Source organism: Ambystoma mexicanum, chromosome 12 (genome assembly GCF_040938575.1).
Source record: "Ambystoma mexicanum isolate Mex_15411 chromosome 12, UKY_AmexF1_1, whole genome shotgun sequence".
NCBI lineage: Eukaryota > Metazoa > Chordata > Amphibia > Caudata > Ambystomatidae > Ambystoma > Ambystoma mexicanum.
Window position 1 is genome coordinate 627,127,533 of NC_090936.1, and position 21,705 is coordinate 627,149,237.

Consider the following 21,705-nt stretch of genomic DNA (forward strand, 5'->3'; position numbering starts at 1 on the left):
CGCATTGTTTCTATTTAATTTCAGCCTCGTCAGAGTACTTGTTTGAAAATACAGTATGCCGCATGTTGAAAGGAAAATTGCCAGGAGGCGTTTGTTTCACCTTCAGTGCCACAATGGAGTCGGATAATTCTGGGAGCTGCGTATATGTCACTTGCAGGAGAAGTCCGGTCATTATTATTTAAGTGCAGTAGTCTTACACGCATCACGAATCCCTGCCTCTGTTACAGAACTGGTCGCAGTCTGGTGTTAAAATACAGTTAGCTGAAGCGTCCCTGGTGACGGGGAGGTTAAAATACAGTTAGCTGAGGCGTCCCTGGTGACAGGGTGAGGTGATATGAAGTTCTGAGCAGCGTTGAGACACTCAGAAAATGTTATCCGTTAATGAATGACTGAGCACGCACAGCCACATTACGCATGCTCAGTCAGCAGGGATAGCATTTTCTGACAGCAAAATCCAACATTACGCTGGACCCCAGATGCAGGTAGAGGCTCGGATACCCATGTAAGGCGTACAGGGTCGGACTGGGACAAGAAATAGGCCCGGACACCCAAAAAAAAGTGGCCCACCCCTTGCCTCACGACCGTAGACCTCTGATGACATCACCGGAAGTGATGTCATTTGATCCCACCCCAAAGTGACATCCCGGGAAGCAATGAAACACGTGCTTTCACCCCTTATCAAAACAGGAAGTGGCATCAAATAACATTGTTAATAAGTACACCACGGAAAAATGATATGGTTATGATGTCACTAATGGGATATACATTTCATACAAGAATGGATCACCAAATATATCATTAATAACTGTGTGTATAGATCAATATTGTAAAATTACTGTGAATGAATATTGTAAAATTACTGTGAATGCAAGCAGATGTCCAAGGCAAATGATAATATGTTATTGTATAGCACTTATGCTTAAGCTCTTTTTTGTAGAACAAATATGCATACAATATCACCGAACCTGTGTTGGTACTCATTTATCGACCTAAGAAGGATGAAAGGCTGAGAGGGCCTTGCTGGGATTCGAACCTGCAGATCACACACACATCGCAGTAGCGAGCGCTCAAACCACTGAGCTATCATATCGGCTATAGTTAAGTTCATCTGCAGGTCTAGTGCAAAGTTGGCCTCATGTCAAACCTGCATACATCTACTTTCAGGCGTCAGATGTTGGCAAAATAGCGAAAGCAGCACACACATAGGACATCCCATACTCTGAGCACTTGTTACCTCATACATGCAAACATCCTGAACAGCATGCCAGGGAGATGTGAAAGATAAACACATTACAACAAAGCATTCATTGTGGCACAATGAAGTCAATGGCCACTTGATATGCTATGGTCAAATAATTCTACACTGTACAGAAGCTTTTAGGCACAAGGATTTTGTCAAGTGACCGAGGACACTGAGATGGAATGTCTTGTGATGATTATAACAGAGACAACGGCAGAAAAAAACATGCTATTACTGCAACTTGCGAAAGGCAAAATACATAGTCTGAAATGGATGCTTATTCTATTCTAAAATTGGTCGTTTATCACTAATATCACTAATCCATATTTATCACTAACACAACAGCATAGCCACTCCAGGGGGCACCGTGCCCCCTTGAGTGGGGGCACCATGCCCTCTGGAGTGGCGGCACAGTGACAGCCGCTGGCTCGGCGGCGGCCCCTCAATGTTGCATGCTGCAGCAGCATGTGAATAATGCATGCATCATAATTTATGATGCACACATCATGCATGCAAATCAATCATGAAAGCATGGCAACATGTGTTACCTTGCTTTGATGAATGATGCCGATGCAGGTGTTTTTTTTTTCTTCAAAAATGTAATTCTTTTTTTTTTTCAAATATATATATTTCTTTCACTTTTTTTTTTCCAAACTGGCCCAGGCGTGGGAAGAAACCGGCCCCCACTACCCAGGGACGATTTCGGCCCGGGCCAAGAGGCAGAGGGGCCAATCTGACCCTGAAGGTGTATCCCACTATGGGTTCAGAAAGAAGAGGTGAGCAGCAACCTGTAGGAGTGATGAGCCTGAGATACCTACACCTTACCGCACAAATGTGCAAATGAAAACCCATGGAGATGGTGGATGGACCCTCATTTGAGGGCCTATGGCAGACCTCTGAATGTGCAGGTGGACCAATGGGGGTGGGTAGGCCCTCTCCTTATGGCCCGTACAGCCCTGGTGGCAAGCAGTACTTTGATTGCACCTGGTTAAATAAACAGTCACAGCCTCATGTCATTTGGCAAGCATGAAACGCTGTCTTTATATAATAGAGTGTGGGGGGGGGGGAGATCCTTGGTATGCCTGAGTATTATTACACCACAAGCTCCCTAGTTGGGGCACTCACCATTAGTTCAGGCACTAAATAAACACTTAAAGGTCCTACTTCCATTTCCGCTGATATTAAATTAACTAGCAACAGTGGGGTCTCTTGGGAGCAAGATCATTCACATTTGATAAATAATTTGCACCAGTGGGGTCACTTGGAGACAAGATTATTTTTTTTTTGTAAACATTTTATTAGTTTCATAATAAACAAACGGTGCACCTAACATGGTGCATAAACTACTCAAACCCCAACACCCGCCTTTTCTTGCCTGCCCTCATTACAGTCACTATAAAAAGGCCAACACGGTCCACTAGTCCACAACTGTCTCTTCTTCTCCATAATCCAGGGAGCTATCTGTGTCTAATTCTTCGGGTCCCAGGCCAGTTAGAGATGCAATCAGATGTTGCCATGCCATCAATGATTCTGTTTCCTCTTCACCTCCTCTACATGCTGCCTCCCTCCAGACCACCGTTTCAGCCTCGGCCCACTGCACAAGGTCCCTCCACCAGGTATCTACATTGGGTCTCGCCTGAGCCTTCCATCCCATGGCTCACCTTCTTTTTGCTAAAATATATGCCAGGTCTTTATGTTTGCACACATGCTTGAGTTTGCACGGTTTAGGGACGCCTCCCACCATGCATGCCCATAAGGAATCAACCACTAGTTCAATCCCCTTGGAAGCCAGTCGATCCGATATTTCCTTCCAATATCTCACAATTTCGGGGCAAGCCCAGAACATGTGTACCATCCCGGCATTTTCTACCCCACATTTCGGGCATCGCTGTGTAGACGTATTTGTGAACTTAGCAATTCTCTTGGGGGTCATATATGCTCTATGACTAATATAAAATTGGATCTGTTGTAATCAGGCATTCCGCGAAACTTTTTTGTGGTACCCTTGTGCCCTTTTCCATAGCCCATCACTTATTGTTTCCCCGCTTTCTTCTTCCCAGTCCCGCCTCGTCTGAACCACCTCCTTTCCCACTTTAGACATCAGTATTTAGTAGATACTGGAGACCTCGTGACCCCGGTCTGAAACAGTTTGGAGCATTTCTATAGCCTCGTCTGGCTGCTGGGTCAGTTCTTCTTCTGACCATGTCATTTTTAGCATTGCCATCAACCTCACATACGTGATATGCTGCCCACTATGTAGGCCTGTATCTTCGCTTAAGCTATCAAACTCTATTCTACCATCTCCTTGCCACACATCCCCTACTGTTGTCACCCCCCCTGGCTCCCAGTGTTCTCTTATAGCACGTCTCAATTGATCATCTTCTATCCCCTTTAGTGTCACCAAAGGGACCTGCGGGGAGCACGGTGTCCGGCTTCCCAGCATTACACAGGTACTATGCCAAATCCTCCAACCTAGCGTCAGTAGCGCCACTCTCCTCCTTTTCGGGGGCTCAGTTACCCAGATCCATTCATTTAAGAAATATGGTATACACTCCGCCCTCAATAGTCTGGACTCCGAGGTGGAGTCTTCGGAGAACCATCTAGCTACATATTGTACATATTGTAACTGGCCCGCTAGGTAGTACACCTCAAAATTGGCTAGTTTAATACCCGCCCGATCATGTGGGTTTTGTAATTTCCATAAGGCTACCCGATTTCTAGTATTATGCCAGATGAACCCTCTGCATATGTTATGGAGTTTATTGGAAAAGTGTTTAGGTATCAAGTACGGGACATTTGCAAAGTGGTGTAGCAGACTGGGCAATACTATCATTTTAAGCAATGACGTTCTCCCCATCATGGTTGGGGGCAGCTTTGTCCAAAATGTCATGCTGCGTTGAATCCTCTCTACAGCTTGCTCAGTGATATTCCTATGTTCATCTCCAGCATTGTGATACACATTTATCCCCAGGTATCTGAAGGTGTCAACCGCCCATGCAATCTGTAACACCGGCAGCCTATCTGGAGGCAGTCCTATATATCTCCCTAGTGGGAATATCATGGATTTCCTTGGATTTACCGTTATGCCCGATATCAGTGCATATCGATCAAGTACCTCTATTATATATTGTAAGTTTTCTTCAGGGTAACTTGGATACAACAGCATGTCATCAGCATACAGTGATATCAGGTGCTGTCCCCCTTTTGTTGTGATGCCAAGCTCCCCATATTGATATTTGAGGTGTGCGGCCAGGGGCTCCAGTGCTAGAATAAACGGCATCGGAGACCAAGGGCAGCCCTGTCTAGTTCCCCTGCCTAGCGTCCACCTTTCTGATATCACCGACCCCGTCCAGACTCTGGCAATCGGCGCACTATACAATAATGTCACCCATTGCAGATATACCGGTACTATCCCAACCTTCTTTAGGACCGCTAATAACCAGGGCCATTTTACAGAGTCAAAAGCCTTGACTGCATCTAGTGAGACTATCGCCAATTCGTGGGAGCTTCCTGCGGTCTGGTATATGACATGGTGCAATCTCCTGAGATTATCAGAAATGCTCCGCTGGGGGACATATCCTATCTGGTCATGGTGTATCAGGGCACTTATCAGTGGTTTCAATCTATTTGCCATCACCGCGGTAAGGATCTTGCTGTCTTGATTTAACATTGACAACGGTCTGTAGGATCCGCAATCAGTGTCTTTTTTTGCCCGGCTTGAGGATCGGCACGATGACCGCTTCTCTCAAAGTCTCTGGGAGCCTACCCTGTTCAAACGCCTCATTTAACATGGCTAACAATGGTGGAAGGAGGTCTGCCATATATGTCTTATAAAATTCACTTGGGAGGCCATCGACCCCCGGCGCCTTATTGGTGGGTAGGTTATGGATTACATATTCCAGTTCCTCTAATTCCAGTGGTGCCTCAAGTCATTCTCTATCAGCTACCTCCAGCCTGGGTAGGATGATGTCCTCTAGCACCTTGTTTACGTCAATTTCTTCTACTTCAGTTTTATCTGTATACAATTTGCGATAGTAACTCTGAAAGCACTCATTTACTCCTTCTTGTGTGTCCTCGAGTGCACCATCCTCGCAGCGCCTCTCCCGGATCGCCTGTCTCGGGGTCTCACTTTTACACAACCAGGCTAACAATCTGCCTGGTTTATCCCCTTCCGCATGCTGTCTCTATATATTTCCTATAGTTGAGGTTACATAGTCTCTCCCAGTGGGATTTACATTTTTCGGTAAGGTGCTTTATCGCCTCAGTATTTCCTGGGGAGTCTGGACCCTCTTGCATTTTAGCCTCCATCTCCTTTTCTGTGGTTTGCAGCTCTGCCGTTATGCCCCCCCAGCAGCCCAGTCGACTTTGCTATCGCTGCCCCCTTATTACTATCTTGAATGCTTCCCAGAGTTTGCCCGCTGATGCAACACACAGTATTTAGTTTGAAGTATTCCTGTATTGCTTTTCTTAGGTCCTCCCTGAACATGGCATCCCTCAGTGCTTCAGCACAAAGCTTCCATTTCGGAATCCTAGGCCTAGGCGGCGAGATCTGCCATGTCACCAACAGTGGCGTATGGTCTGATAGTACTGCTGCTTTATACTCCGCCTCTTTGATCTCTTCTACCATGGAGCTAGACACTAATATGTAGTCTAACCTGGTGTATAAATCATATGGGGCTGCGTAATGTGAATATCCCCTACAGTTGGGGTAGAGCTTCCTCCATATATCAGTGAGCTGGAATTCTCGTATGAGTGTAGTCAGGGCCTTTGCAGCCGGGTTAAGCTTGGTTATTTTGTCATCTGACCTATCCATCTTGGGGTCTAGTGTACAGTTAAGGTCCCCTCCTATTATGACCGCTCCTTCCATGTATGGGCTAACAATAGCATACAGATTCCTGAAATAAGGCGCAGTATCTTTGTTCGGGGCATAGATATTGATCAGGTTGACCATTTTATTGCCCACTATCCCTTTTACTAGCACCATTCTCCCATCTTCTCTTACCTCCTGTTGCAGCAGTTTGAACGGGACGTGGGGCGCAATCCATATAAGGACCCCCCCTAGCGTATACTGAATATGTGGCCCCTATTATGGTCCCTTTCCACTTCCTCTTGATTAGCTCTAGTTTCTCTTTAGTTAATGGGTTTCCTGTAACATTGCTATATCTATCTTCTGCCGGCGTAAATACATCATAACTTTGTTGCGCTTAATATAGGTGTTTAACCTGCATACATTCCAGGTCACAATTCTAAGGTACCCCATTTCAGCTATATCCTACTCCACCCACCCTTCTCCCCCACCTTTTTCTGTACAGATTTAGTGGTGTTTGTGGACCTTCCGTGTTGAGCTCCTGTGTCATCTTGATTCATCCCTCCCTCCCCTTCTTCCCTCCTCTAAACCAAAACATCCCTCTAGCTACACCAACTCCCTGCATACTCTTCTCGTTGCTTCCTGCCAACTCCCTCTTCACCCCCCACCCCACTCCAAACCAAACTCTTCCTTCCTCTACCCCCCCCCACTCCCACCCCTCCCAGCTCTAACTGATGCCCAGCTCCATCCCTGGATCTCAGGCAACCCCGCATCTAGCCCTTTTCCTGGCCCTTGCTGATACTCAGGACACAGCTGGGGTTATCACCCTACTGGCGATTCGATTACTCTGATTACTGGGGGTAGGTCCGATCTTCCAGTATCTCCTGTATAAGGCTATGGTTTGGCGCGTGCTGTTAGCCCTGTCAGACATGACACTCTACTATATTTCAGGCCATCCTGTCTACATGGTGAGTGTACCCACTACCAGGATCAGCTCTCTCTTCGAGCTGTCCTCAGTATCTCATATCAGCTGTCTACATTCGCCCGCCTTACTAATCAATGGTATGATGCTGGTTCACTTATCCTGTCCTTCTCGGCCCGACCCAGCCGTGTCCTCTGGGCATCCTTGTGCATCCAGCCATTTCGTCGCATCCTCCGCCTCCTCAAAAAAGTGTACTTTGCCCTTGTGTAGGACCTTGAGCTTTGCCGGGTACAGGAGCATATATTTGAAACCAGCTGTTCCCAAAGGTGTTTTCACCACTACGTAGCTGAGGCGTTGTCTTTGCACCTGCATGCTGTAATCCGGGTATCCAGTGACCGTCGCCGATGCTCGGGTTATTGTCCCACCTTTCCGAAAGTATTCCAGGACCTTTTCCCTGTCTCTGTAGTTCAAGATTTTTACAATGATCCGGTGGTGAGGGGCTCCCGTTTGGGGTTTCCTTGTCAGGGCTCTGTGCGCCCGTTCGATCGCAAATTCTTGAGAGAGTTTGCCCGCGCCTATCTCCTGGATCAGCATATTCTCCACATAGTTCATGGGGTCTGGGCCCTCTTCCCCCTTCTGGTAGCCCCACTATGCGGATGTTATTGCGTCTCACCCTTCCTTCTGCCTCCTCCGCTCGGTTTTCCAGGTGTCGCACCTGATGTTTCAAGATATGAACTTCCTTGGCATTGGTGGTGCTGACTTCGGTGTTAAGTTTCACAGCGCTCTCCAGCCCACTTGTGCGTTCCGCCAATGCTCTCACATCCTGGTGCAGGAGGTTTGCATCTACTCCCACTGCATCAATTTTGAATTCCAGTGCTGCTTTTAGCTCCGCCATTGCGGTCCCCCATGAGGATTTCAGTTCCGTTATGGCGGCCAGGATTAGTCGGTCTTCTCGTGGTGGGGCCGTTGTTTCTTGTGCGCTACTCTTGACCTGTGAGGGCATGGTCGGGGACTGTGTTGGTTTAGTAAAAATATCCATTGTGGGCTGCTTAGCCTTAGTTTTACCACCCTTGAGCACCATTGATTTGCAGTCTCCAGCTCAGTCTGCGTGTTGTTCTAGATCTCTTGGCGACCTTGTGGTAAAAGTTTTTATATTGGCCTTCAGCTACGCGTCTCAGGTGTGTGGAGGCCACAATGGCACTTGGGGACAAGATCATTCACATTTGATAAATTAACTATTAATTAGAACCAGTGGAGTCACTCAGGAGCAAGATCATTCACATTTGATAGATAAATAATTACTTCACCTCAATGGGATCAATGCGCATTACCCCGATTTACTGAGGGAAAATATCCCTAACGAGAGCAACACAGTTCTCAGTGCAGGTAATGGCAGATTATGTTACATGCTCTGTAGCCAACGTGCATTACGTAACCCCAGCCTAAGTAATCAAACAGGGTTTGATTTAGTAGAATATTCCTGCGGCCTGCCCCAGCGTGTGTTTTCCAGACACCACACCAATTACACTCCCTACCTATCTACGAAGGTAACGGGGCAGAATGAGGTGCCACTAACTACGAGGAAGTCCCCTCCTCTATCCCTTCATGGCTCACTGAGTCCCTTACCCCTCATGTTGAATGCTTGCCCAGGGGCCCATCAGTGACGAGAAGGATCCTGCAGAGCTCTAGGGAAGTAATCTTGAACCCAACAACAAAGATTCCCGTGGCACTAAACAGCTGGTTAATTTGAGAGTGGTCAGCGCAGCGGGTCCCACAGAATCTCCCTCCGATGGCTGTCTTTACATAAGCACGACGATGGATGTCATAGACAAAACAAACCCTGCTAAAACACTTTCCGATCACCTTCCCCTGCGCCTTCTTCCTACGGCAGCGAATAGAAATGAGTGTCACGGCACCCCGCCAGGCTGCCAACCGTATACTTTTCTCCTCGCACAGTAACTCCGTACTGTGGCCCGCTTCGCAAACTTTCCCCACTCCTACCTCAATTCATGAATTCATGGAAAGGGGAAGGAAAATTCACGACGGCTACCATCTGTCCCTCACGATGGGAGCACACCCAGAGGCACTCTCTTCAGCCCGCGTTCAGCTGCCTCCCACTCTGTCCTGCTCGCTACCTCAACCCTGGAGAGGGGAGAGCGAAAGCCGGCCCGATCAATGGCCCACAGCGGAACTCTCCTCACACCGGAGGGCCTGGCCGCCCTGCATGTTCCTTACGAGTAGAGCACTCCTTGCGCCCCTCGAAGCAACTATATATCTCATTGGTCCTTCACAGCTGTGGCTCAAAGAGGGGAAACCTATGACAGGATTTTAGGAGAAATCTCCTCATCCATGCTCCCTTTCCCCCTGTGAGCAGAGCACACCATGTGCCCCGGGATCTCCCATGAAGGAGATAAACAACAGTCATAAAAACAGGACTGATAAAATTAACGTGAACACAAAATCCATACACAACAATGAAACACCCACACTGGATTTGGGGTTTCCATTCAACTCCCGGTCCTTCGAAACCCTTGTCCCTAAGGGTTTACATTATCCCTAGGTACATACAATAAAAATTGACTTTTTCCATCCCATAACGACTGTACATTCCACCATTGTTGAGCATAAAACATTGGTTTACTAGAATATGACTCTGTGCAGGTAGTAGCTGGAACATGAACTCCCCTTTTAATGGTTTCAGATTGGTCTCCCGGAGCATTGTAGTACAGCATTATGACCGGCTTGACCTCTCGTTGAGATCACTGAAGCTCGCAGTATCCCTCTGAATGATCTTCAGATGCAGCTCCTTGAGGTTCTATTGATGCAGGAGGCCTGTCCTCAGTCACAGAGTCTTACCTTGGCATTTGAACCTCTGGTGGCATGGAGATCTGGATTTGTATCCTTGCGTCCAATCCAATAGGCTATCTCTAACCTTAAGAACTTTCATCTTCCTCTTCTTTTTGCCTAGACTAAGTGTCGGAGGGCCTTTGGGCTACTTCAGGGGTTGGAGGCTCTCTATCCTCCGCATTCTTCTTCTCTCTTGAGTTGGATGCTACAGACGGTACTGTTAAGACTTGATGGTCGTGAAGATTATGGGGCCTCTGTCCACAAGTTCCACTCAGAAAGATACAAATAACTTCCTGAGCGATCCTTGAGGCCACAGGTTTTTTGAGTGCTGAAGAACGCCAGGAACCAGGAACACCGGTGACCCCTCGAGCGCTGTAAAGCAAGCAACGGGTCAGTACAATGGCAAACAATACACTGAATAGCGAGGTAACAAATATCAAGGGGCTTACCAAGGGTCTGGGGACGGGAAGAGCATAGATGAGAATGGAGGTGTTCCGTGTGGCTGCAGAGTGTAGCAAGCGGCAGCGGGTAGGCTTAGATTGTTGTAGAAATAGGCACTGCAAGACCTGTATGGAAAGGGTATTCCAAAAGGTAACAGAAGAGGAAATCCGAAAACCGTCCGTTAAGAGTTCCAAAGTCAAAAGCCAGCCAAGTTCGTCGAAACCAGGGGTAATCCAAAGGAATCCAAAAACACAGTTCAAAGGTCCTGAAACAGCAGAGCAAAACAGTAGCCAAGGGCTTGACAGAGGAATCCAAGAAGAACAGTCCGTAGTCCAGAATCAAGATGTGGAGACAGGAAGACGCCGAACAGTGCCTGATTGGGTCAGCTGTGAAGCACTGAATGACTGTTCCGTCTCCGGTTTTAAAGGGGCCTAGGAGTGTCACATGACCCCATCACGTGACTGATGATGTAGCACGTTTCCTTGTGACATGACCCAAGTTTTCAAGAACGCTACCGGGTCTTCCTGGGGGCGTGATGAAGCAAAGAAAAGGTCCGACGTCCCCGTCCACTGTCTCCAAGACGCCAGGGCAGTTGCCAGTGTTGCAATGAGTGAGTATGACCATAGCGCGTTGGATGCCCTCGTGTGTTCTTGTTGTAGAGCCGCTGCCGTGCTGCTTGAGGGAGTGAGGACATGAGGTTAGAAGGTGAATGCAGATCAAGACCTGAGATGGAGGGCTTAGTGGCTGCACGGGTAAGGTGACCAGTGGTTGGTGCAACAGAACCCCCCCAAAGGCCCATGACCCCGTGGGCAAGCAGGAAAATCTCGATGAAACTGAGCCACCAAACGAGGGGCATGCACATCCCGGGCAGGAACCCAAGAGCACTCCTCAGGACCATAACCCAACCAATCCACGAGGTACTGGAGCTGCCCCTTGAAGAGACGAGAGCCCAAAATACCCCCAACCTCATAAACATCAGGGTCATCCAGTGACACAGGGGTAGGGTGAGAGAGCAGGCGCGTAGGACCAGGGCATGGTTTCAGGAGGGAAGTATGAAAAACTGTATGGACCTTCCAGGTTAAAGGAAGGGATAGGCGATAAGCCACAGGACTCAGGACACCAGTCACCCGAAAAGGACCAACAAACTTGGGAAGCAATTTGTGACAGCGAGGCAAGTGTAGTTAGCGGGACGACAGCCAAACTCGGTCCCCCACACGGTAAACAGGAGCAGCAACCCGTTTCTTATCGGCTGAAGCTTTCATGGCCAACTGAGCTTCCTGCAGATGGGCAAGAGTCTGGGCATGAACCATGGCCAAGTCGCAAACACAAGATGAGGCAGCAGGAGCACAAGAGGATGCATAATCGGGAATGGGCAATGTACGAGGGTGTTGGCCATAAAGGGAGTAGAACAGAGAAAAGCCAGTAGAAGAGTGCAAGGAGTTGTTATGGGCGAATTCGGCGAGATGTAACAGGTGTACCCATGATTTCTGATGTTGTAGTGAAAGACAGCGTAAATATTGTTCCATGGCCTGATTTACCCTTTCTGTCTGGCCGTCGGTTTCCGGATGGTAAGCAGAGGAAAATCGTGCATCAATACCCAATAATTTAGTGAGCGCACGCCAGAAACGGGACGTGAATTGTGAACCTCTGTCAGAAACCAAGACCGTAGGGAGCCCAAACAAACAAAAAATGGACTTGAAAAACAGATTTGCCAATGTAGGTGCAGAGGGTATACCAGAACAAGGAATAAAGCAAGCCATCTTTGTGTAGGCGTCTACTACTACCCATACTGTATCATAACCCTGTGAACGAGGAAGATCAGTCACAAAATCCATTGTAAGGGTATGCCAGGGTCTGGGGGGAATTGGCAAGGGCTGTAAAAGACCCAAGGGGCGACCCCTACGGGACTTACACTAGGCACACACTGAGCATGTATTGACATAATTCTCAACGTCACGCCGCATCGAAGGCCACCAGCACCAGCGTTTAAGTAGATCCAGAGTACGCTGTTGTCCTGGGTGGCCCTGGATGGCAGCATCATGAGACCATTCCATAGCTAGATTTCGAGTGTCACTAGAGGGTAGGAACAACCTGTTGTGAACAAAAGGTAGACCATCGTGATAAACGGGATCCCATTCTGCTAACTGATGTGGATTTTGGCAAACCCAAGTGCGTATGGCTGACAACAGAGGAGGCTAAGGAGTGCATAAGCATACTACATGCCCCTGGTTCAGCACCGTTTCTGGGAAGACCGGAAGTGACACCCCTTCAGGAGAGCGGGATAGAGCGTCTGCTTTACCATGTGACAGACCAGGACGGTGTTTCACAACAAAGTCATAGGCTGCGAAGAATAAGGGCCAAGGCACCTGACGACTGTTGACGCATTTGAGGGATGCGAGATCCTGCAAATTCCTATGGTCCGTGAAAACTGTGATTTGTTGTTTGGCCTCCATCAAATGGTGCCTCCATACATGAAATGCGTCTTTAATCGCCAGGAGTTCCATTTCGGTAACTATATAATGGGACTCAGTAGATGTAAATTTGCGTGAATGGTAAGCTACCGGATGTAAATGACCAGAGGTTGGGCAGGGTTGTGACAATACCGCTCCCAAAGCAAAGGATGATGCGTCTGCCTCGACCACGAATGGCAACTCCGGATCCGGGTGTTGTAGGACCGGAGCTGAGGTAAACGCAGATTTCAAGGACTCGAAAGCGGCTTGATGTTCGGGGTTCCAGATAAATGGGGCACGTGGACTGGTCAATTTAGTTAATGGTGCCACTATAGTAGAAAAACCAGGGATGAATCACCAATAAAAATTAGCAAAGCCCAGGAAAGACTGTAAAGACTTCGTTTACCGGGACCGGCCATTCCAAAACGGCTCGTACTTTAGATTGATTCATAGTCAATCCACCCGGTGAAATGTGGAAACCCAGAAATTCTACTTCTTTGGTATGAAACTGGCACTTCTCAGGCTTGGCAAATATCGCATTCTTGCGCAAACGGGATAGGACTTCTTGGACGTGAAGGATATGTTCGTCTAAAGAGGAGGAAAAGATCAGAATGTCGTCCAAATGGACCACCACATAATTGTCCAGAATGTCCCCAAAAACCTCATTCATAAACCGCTGGAAGGTGGCAGGGGCGTTGCACAAACCGAAGGGCATCACCAGGTATTCAAATAAACCCTGTCGGGTGCAAAACGCCTTCTTCCACTCATCCCCTTTGTGGACACGTATCAAGTTGTATGCACCCCGAAGATCTAATTTGGTGTAGATGGAGGCGTGTGTTAATCTATCCAAGAGTGGAGAGATGAGAGGTATGGGGTATCGATCTTTGATAGGGATGGCGTTCAAACGTCTGTAGTCTACACAGGGGTGAAGATCCCCCTCTTTCTTAGGAACAAAGAAGATAGGGCATGCAGCAGGCGAGGAGGAGGGCCGAATGTGGCCTAAACATAATGCCTCCTGCAAGTATTCTTTCAAGGCTTTATCCTCTACTGGTGATAAAGAATAGATTCGGCCCTTGGGGATCTGAGCGTCAGGGACCAGATCTACAGGGCAATCGTAGGGTCTGTGTGGAGGTAAACTCTCTGCGGTGCCCTTGTCGAAGACTGACAAAAACTTGTGATAAACTGGAGGTATGTTGGAAAAAACAGCACCAACCATGTGCGAAGTGGAAGAGTGGTGTTCATCAGTCTCGGATAGGGTTAGATGTGCTACTGCACCTAACGCTGCAGCAGGTGTAACGATTACCTCCTCTCTCTCGATAAGACAAAAATGTTGACAAACTTCGGATTCAAAACAGACCTGGCCAGTACCCCAATTGATTAGCGGATTATGTTTTTTTAACCAAGGGATGCCGAGAATGATACCAAACTGAGGGGTGGTTATGAGGTCAAAGGCAAGTGTTTCCCTGTGTGTTTCCTGGATGACTACTTCCATGGGAGCAGTCTGTTGTCGAATAGGTCCAGAAGCAAGGGAAGTCCCATCCACAGCCTGTACAGGCTCGGGAAACACCTTGGTAACTAGTGGAAGGTTCAAGGCATAACTGTCAGGTACTGTCAGGATACAGTGGCATATTCTCAATTACATTGGGTCTGGGGAGATTTAGTATAGAAAGGTTTTGGGAAGTTATTATGGAGTTTAATTTTAAAACAGCCAGTTTTGCCCTTAACATTCATTGCAGTCTATGGAGAATGCCCCAAGCCAAGATGGAGGTCCTCAGTCTAAATTCTAATTGGCTGGTGATTGTTTATAGGGAAGACAGTGAACATTCTAATCTGCCTTTCATCGTCTTTGCCCAGCTGAGAGGTCGTGTACTAAGCTGCTCCTGCTTAACTTGTTCAGGGGTTTCAAGTTTCAAGCAGTCGAGCGGCTTCTTTGGAAAGTAAACAGGAATCTTTACGGAGTTCGTTTTGGCACAGGACAGGAGTAAGAAGATTTCGAGTTGCCTAAGAAAATAAGTTTCCAAGACTCTTCACAAGATAAGTTCTTTTAAAACTCAAAACTATTTTTCTAATGTCATTGTTGAAGAGTTAAATTGATTTTCAAGTTCATATGAAAACATTTATTAAGAACGGTAGTGCTGTCGTTTGTTTTGCTTTGCTACGCTACGTTATTCTATCAAGCGCATGGTTTTTCCGTTAACAGAAGCCTGCGCGTGAAAGTCTTCGCTTGAGAATCTAGCGCAAGCTCTTATGTGTCACGTGATACTATAGCGCGTGTGGTTTTTTCTACCCGCGGTTGGTTTTCAGCGCGTGTGCGTTTACTCGCATCTTGGATAAAGCGCGTGTGTATTTTTCCCACGGGATGGACATTATCGCGTGTGCTTTTTATTCGCTCCTTGGATAAGCGCGTGTGGATTTTTCCCGTGGTTTAGACTTCAGCGCGTGTGCGTTTACTCGCTCCTTGGATAAGCGCGTGTGGATTTTTCCCGCGGTTTAGACTTCAGCGCGTGTGCGTTTACTCGCTACTTGGATAAAGCGCGTGTGGATTTTTCCTGTGGGATGGACTTTATCGCGTGTGCTTATTACTCGCTCCTTGTATAAGCGCGTGTGCATTTTTCCGCGGTTTGGTCTTCAGCGCGTGTACGTTCTACACTCAGTTTGGATTTTTATGCGTGTGCAAGATATTTCCACGTGAAATTTTTCATCGCAAGTTTCAAGAACAGTTTAAAAGTAAAGACACTCTAAAAATAATAAGAAGAAATATAAGAACTTTCCAGAAACACTAGAACTTCCATTTACTTTTAATGAACTTAAGACTTTGTTCAAGCTTCTTGAGTTTTTAGAAGATGATCTGCAAAGTTAATTTCACATTCATGGACCTACTGAGAAGGCTGAATGATCGTTGAGATTCAAGTCAACTAGTAAGGAAGTCTAGTCAGCTTATCACTTCTCTGGGCATTCTGTAGAGAAGTTCCAGGTATGGTTTTTACTTTATTTGGTAAAGGATATTGAGAATTAAGGTTAGTATAGTACTCCATGAATAACAAGGTGTATTATATGTTTATGTTTTACTACAGGTGAAGAACTAGCTAGTCTATAGCTTCCAGCCTGGTGTTTGTTAATTTGTCCCTTTCCCCTGGAAGTGAGGTAAACTGAGCAAATTCTAGTATCAGCTCAGAGTGCCACATTTTGGGTGGATTGTCGGGGGCTCAGCAGCTTCAGCAGACACCAGGATCTCAGCCTGACAATAAGCCATTTGTATGTCGATAAAGAAGCCAGTGGCCCCGGAATCAATGATAATCTGAACGGGGTACATTGTGTCAGGAGTAGGCTTTAATAAGGCGTGGACTGTGACTGGTCTAATAGGCCCAAATGCCGGAGGAGAAGAAGAGGGGGACTGTGGAGAACTCATCCTGGCCCCCATATTCAAGGACGAGCAGTCGGAAAACCCGGATTCCGGATTTTTTTGCTTTGGGCAGCGTGGACAAGTCTTGACGTAATGTCCATTAAGTCCACAGTAAAAGCAAGCGTTGTCGGTTCTCCGCCTTTCTCGTTCCATCATAGTTATAGGGCTACGTATTCCACCCACTTGCATGGGTTCGCTGGCTGCATCGGGAGAAACCGACAACTGTGTACCTGAGAATCTGACTTCTGCCTTGCGCTTGGTGCGTCGAGCGTCTAACTGGAGTGTTAGGTCAACCAGATCAGAGTACTGAGTCGGAAGCGACGGCACCACTGCCAAAGTGTCCTTAATGGAGCCACTTAGACCTCTGTAAAACACTACAGCCTTCTTGTTTTCGGGCCAGGATGTTTCTGCCGCTAACTGGTTGAATCGTGTTATGTATTCTATAAGGGTGCTTTTCCCCTGAGAGAGCTCTAGTAATTCCAAATCTCTGGATTGAGCTTTGTGTCTGGTGTCAAAAACCTTAGACATTTCAGTCACTAGCAGGTCAAAGTCATAAAGGGCTGGATGATTGTTTTCAAGTAATGGGTTGGCCCATGTGGCGGCGACGCCAGACAAATAGGAAAGCAAAAACGCAGCCTTGGCAGGTGCATCAGGGAACGCTGAAGGTCTACAAAGGAAATGTAATTTACATTGATTCAGAAATGTACGGAATCTCCTGGGGTCTCCCTGGAATCTCTCAGGGGGTGCTAAAGGAAAAGGAGTGGTATTACCCAAATTGTTCGTTTACAATTGTTCGAATGAACAATTGACCGAATTTAAAGGGTCACAATTGACCTTTTCACAATTGACCGCATATATATATATATATAATATATGGGTTTTGGGGTTTTTTGGGGGGTTTGGCGTTGGGTGGTGGTTGTGGGGGGTTTCCCCCCACATATATGTTACAATTGACCTTCACAATTCGGTCAATTGTCAAAAGGTCAATTGTAATTCGAACAGTTGTAAAACGAACAATTCGTATACAACCAAAGGAGTGGGAGCAATTACTGGTGTGATGATGGAAGAGGTGGAAGGGATGGCAGAAGGACCAGGGGTTGGAGGTGTGGGGTCCCCAAATTCGGAATCAGGAGGTAGGGGATGGCGAGCACTCTGAAGGGAGTCAAGGCGGTGGTGTAACGCCGTGGTGGCTGTGGCCATATCGGCCCTCAAGGTAGTAACTGCTTGCAGTAGAGCGGCCACGGGTCCCCAGCCGATGCCTCCATAATCTGAATGACCTGTCGGCTTCACAGTCTGTTAAGACTTGATGGTCGTGAAGATTATGGGGCCTCTGTCCACTAGTTCCACTCAGAAAGATACAAATAACTTCCTGAGCGATCCTTGAGGCCACAGGTTTTTTGAGTGCCGAAGAACGCCAGGAACCAGGAACACCGGTGACCCCTCGACCGCTGTAAAGCAAGCAATGGGTCAGTACAATGGCAAACAATACACTGAATAGCGAGGTAACAAATATCAAGGGGCTTACCAAGGGTCTGGGGACGGGAAGAGCATAGATGAGAATGGAGGTGTTCCGTGTGGCTGCAGAGTGTAGCAAGCGGCAGCGGGTAGGCTTAGATTGTTGTAGAAATAGGCACTGCAAGACCTGTATGGAAAGGGTATTCCAAAAGGTAACAGAAGAGGAAATCTGAAAACCGTCCGTTAAGAGTTCCAAAGTCAAAAGCCAGCCAAGTTCGTCGAAACCAGGGGTAATCCAAAGGAATCCAAAAACACAGTTCAAAGGTCCTGAAACAGCAGAGCAAAACAGTATCCAAGGGCTTGACAGAGGAATCCAAGAAAAACAGTCCGTAGTCCAGAATCAAGACAGGAAGACGCCAAACAGTACATGACTGGGTCAGCTGTGAAGCACTAAATGAGCGTTCCTTCTCCGGTTTTAAAGGGGCCTAGGAGTGTCACATGACCCCATCACGTGACTGATGATGTAGCACATTTCCTTGTCACATGACCCAAGTTTTCAAGAACGCTACCGGGTCTTCCTGGGGGCGTGATGAAGCAAAGAAAAGGGCCGACGTCTCCGTCGACTGTCTCCAAGACGCCAGGGCAGTTGCCAGTGTTGCAATGAGTGAGTATGACCATAGCGTGTTGGATGCCCTCGTGTGTTCTTGTTGTAGAGCCGCTGCCGTGCTGCTTGAGGGAGTGAGGACATGAGGTTAGAAGGTAAAGGCAGATCAAGACCTGAGATGGAGGGCTTAGTGGCTGCACGGGTAAGGTGACCAGTGGTTGGTGTAACAGGTACAGTATTTGGTCCTGCGAGATGGAGGACTTCCCTGTGGATTGACTCCTGTGGATGAGTTATGGTAATCCTCTTACTGGGGGAAAGTGGGACTTAAGCAGCAGTCAGATCCATTTCCACACCATCCCCTATGGGTAGGAGGTGATTCCAGTGGAGGCTCTTCACATCCCTCGGGGTGCCTTCCCTTCTCAGTTTGAATACAGGCAACCCGGCCAATTGTCGCTCAATCAGGTATGGCTGTGATTCCCATTGGTCTCCCAGCTTGTTTTGCCCTCTCTTCCATAAACACCTGATGAGCACCCGATCTCCGGGTTGTAGGTCGTGGAAGCTGACCTTATCATCATACATACCTTTTCTTGTTTTGCTGCGCATTCAGTTCGGCAGCGGCTTGCGCTAGTTGTAAAGCTTGTGAAAGTTGGTCCTGAAGGTCTCTCGCATTCTTGCGGTAATTTTCTACACCTGTTCCATCAGAGGAGATCCCAAAACTCAAGGCTATGGGTAGTGTGGCATACCGTCCAAACTTCAACTGATACGGGGTGAACCCAGTACTGTCATTCCTTGTGCAGTTGCAGGCGTGAACTAGAGTGGACACATGTTGGCTTCACTTCAGTTTCTCTTTGGTACTCAGTGTCCCCAGCATACCTAACAAAGTTTTATTGAAACGTTCAGCTTGCGCATCCCCTTGAGGGTCGTAGGGGGATGTCCTGGTTTTCTTTACCCCAATCAATTGCATGAGTTCTTTGATGAGTTTGGACTCAAAGTCTCATCCTTGATCAGAATGTAGGTGAGCAGGCCAGCCATAATGCACAAAGAATTTGTCCCAGAGTACTTTCGCTATGGTTGTCACTTTCTGATCTCTGGTGGGATATGCTTGGGCATATCAGGTAAAATGGTCAGTCACCACCAAGATGTTCTGAATCCCGCTGTTGTCAATTTCAAGGCTCAAGAAGTTCACACAAACTAAGTCCATGGGTCCAGAGTTCTGTAGATGTTGAAGTGCTGCAGCTGGATGGCTTAGGGTTTTTCGGATGATGCATTGGGCACAGGTGTGGTAATACTCCTCTACTTCTGGGCCTAGGCGTGGGCAGTAAAATCAGCTTCATACTAATTCTAATTTCTGTTCACTTATCAGATGTCCATGTTGGTCATGAAGGGTGTGCAGGGCCAGGGTACGTAATGAGTGGGGTATCACAAGTCTGTGTATAAGTCGCCCTTAGATTTGACTCTCTATGTACAGCACTCCTCCCTTCAGCACTAGTGATTTCCATTCCTTGCGGTATATCTGGTGATTTGGCAGGTTTTTGCTGTCTGGTGGCCATGTCGCGCTGTTCTCTTGGCCCCACAGCACTTCACATAGTTCCAAATATTGCAACAGTTTTTGTTTCAGATCCGCCAGGTTCATGTGCAACAGTTCGGGGGCCATAAGACTGGTTGTGTCACAATAGCTCACGGGGACCCCTTTTTCTGTCCCCCCTAGGAAATCGATAAAGCGGGCTGATTCAGCTTTCTGACAAGATCCTTTACGGCAAATGGCCTTCATCGGGGCCACAGAGGCCATCTCGATAGGGATGGACTCAGAGCTGTCATCGGTTGGGGGTCTTCGGGACAGTACATCAGCATGTATGCTACTGACTCCAGGGTGATATTCTAACTGGAAGTTGTACATGGACAACGCAGCCAACCATTGATTGCCAGTAGCATCCAGTTTGGCGGACTTGAAGATGTATGTCAGAGGATTATTCTCCGTCCTCACTGTGAAAGTAGCTCTGTTTAAATAGTCGTGCAGTTTTTCAGACACTGCCCACTTCAGGGCCAAGAACTCCAGCTTGTGGGTGGGGTAGTTCATTTCGGAGGGGCTCATTTGACGGCTGGCGAAAGCCACAGGTCGGATGGTACCCTGCTGTTCTTGGTAGAGTACGGCACCCAGCCCATCAAATCTGGCATCCACATGTAGAATGTAAGGCTAGTGGGGATCAGCGTACGCCAGGACAGGCGCTTCTGTAAGAGTCTTTTTTTAGCCGAGCAAAGGCTTGCTCACACTTCTCATGCCAGTGCAGGCCAAAGTTCTCCTTGGGATGCTACCGTGTCTTGGACTGAGTCCCACTGTTAGCCGCTGTCTTCTCTGGGGCTGGATAACCCTTCGTCAATTCAGTGAGTGGTTGGGCTATGTTGGTGAATTCTGGCACAAACCTGCGGTAGTAATTGCATGAACCCAGGAAACTTCTCATCTCTCGCAGATTCTGCGGCAAGGGCCAAGTCTCGAGGGCGTCCATCTTAGCGGGATCCACACGCACTCCTTCGGCGGACACCACATGGCGAATATACTTTACACCTGTGCGGCAAAACTGACATTTTTCTAAGTATACTTTCAGTCCCTCCTGTTGTAGATGATCCAAAACTTTCAGTAACCTTTCCTGATGTTCTTCCAGGGTCCTCCCAAACACAATCACATCGTCTAGGTAGACCAGCACCTCAAGTAAGTTCATATCACCAACAGTTCTCTCCATCAGGCGTTGAAACGTGGCTGGCGCTCCCGATATCCCCTGGGGCATTTGGGTAAACTGGTAAAACCCCAAGGGGCAGATGAATGCAGTCTTCTCCTTATCCTCGGGTAACATGGGAATCTGATAATATCCACTCTGGGGGTCTAAAACAGAGAACCACTTGCTCCCAACCAGACAGTCAAGGGCCTCATCCACTCGGGGGTGGGAGGGTGGTAGTGTATTGGTCTGGCACCATTCTGCTGTTCAGCCACCTGTAGTCAACGCACTGACGTACATCATTGCTCTTCTTTCATACCACCATGATGGGTGATGCATAAGGGCTTCTCGACTCCTGGATGATACCTGTCTGATGTAATTCTTCAAGATGGCACTGCGCATCCTCCACATCAGCCAGTGCTTTTTTTTCTGTGACCTTTCTCGAAAGGGGGTGACATCGTTCCATCAGATGTGATGCTTCACTCCCTTGGCTTCCCCCAAGTCCCAGTCACTGGTCAAAAACACGTCGGCCCGCATGGACCGCTGGTCTTGTAGATGCTTTTTTTCACTTTCTGACAATGGGGATTCTTCAAAGTTTATCTTTCCCACAGCCAAAGGAGGATATATGCTTCTGGTACCAGTCCCTGGGCCACCGAGTCAGCAATGTGAAATTGGGCAATTGTCAGCCCTCCTGGTAGGTGCACGTTTTTTTCTGTGATATTAGCGATGGGGGCTCTAATGTGTGTCACTCCTTTCCCGGTATCACTGATCAACGTGCGCTGGACCATCAGACCTCCAGGCAGTTCTTCAACTTCCGCCGCCTCC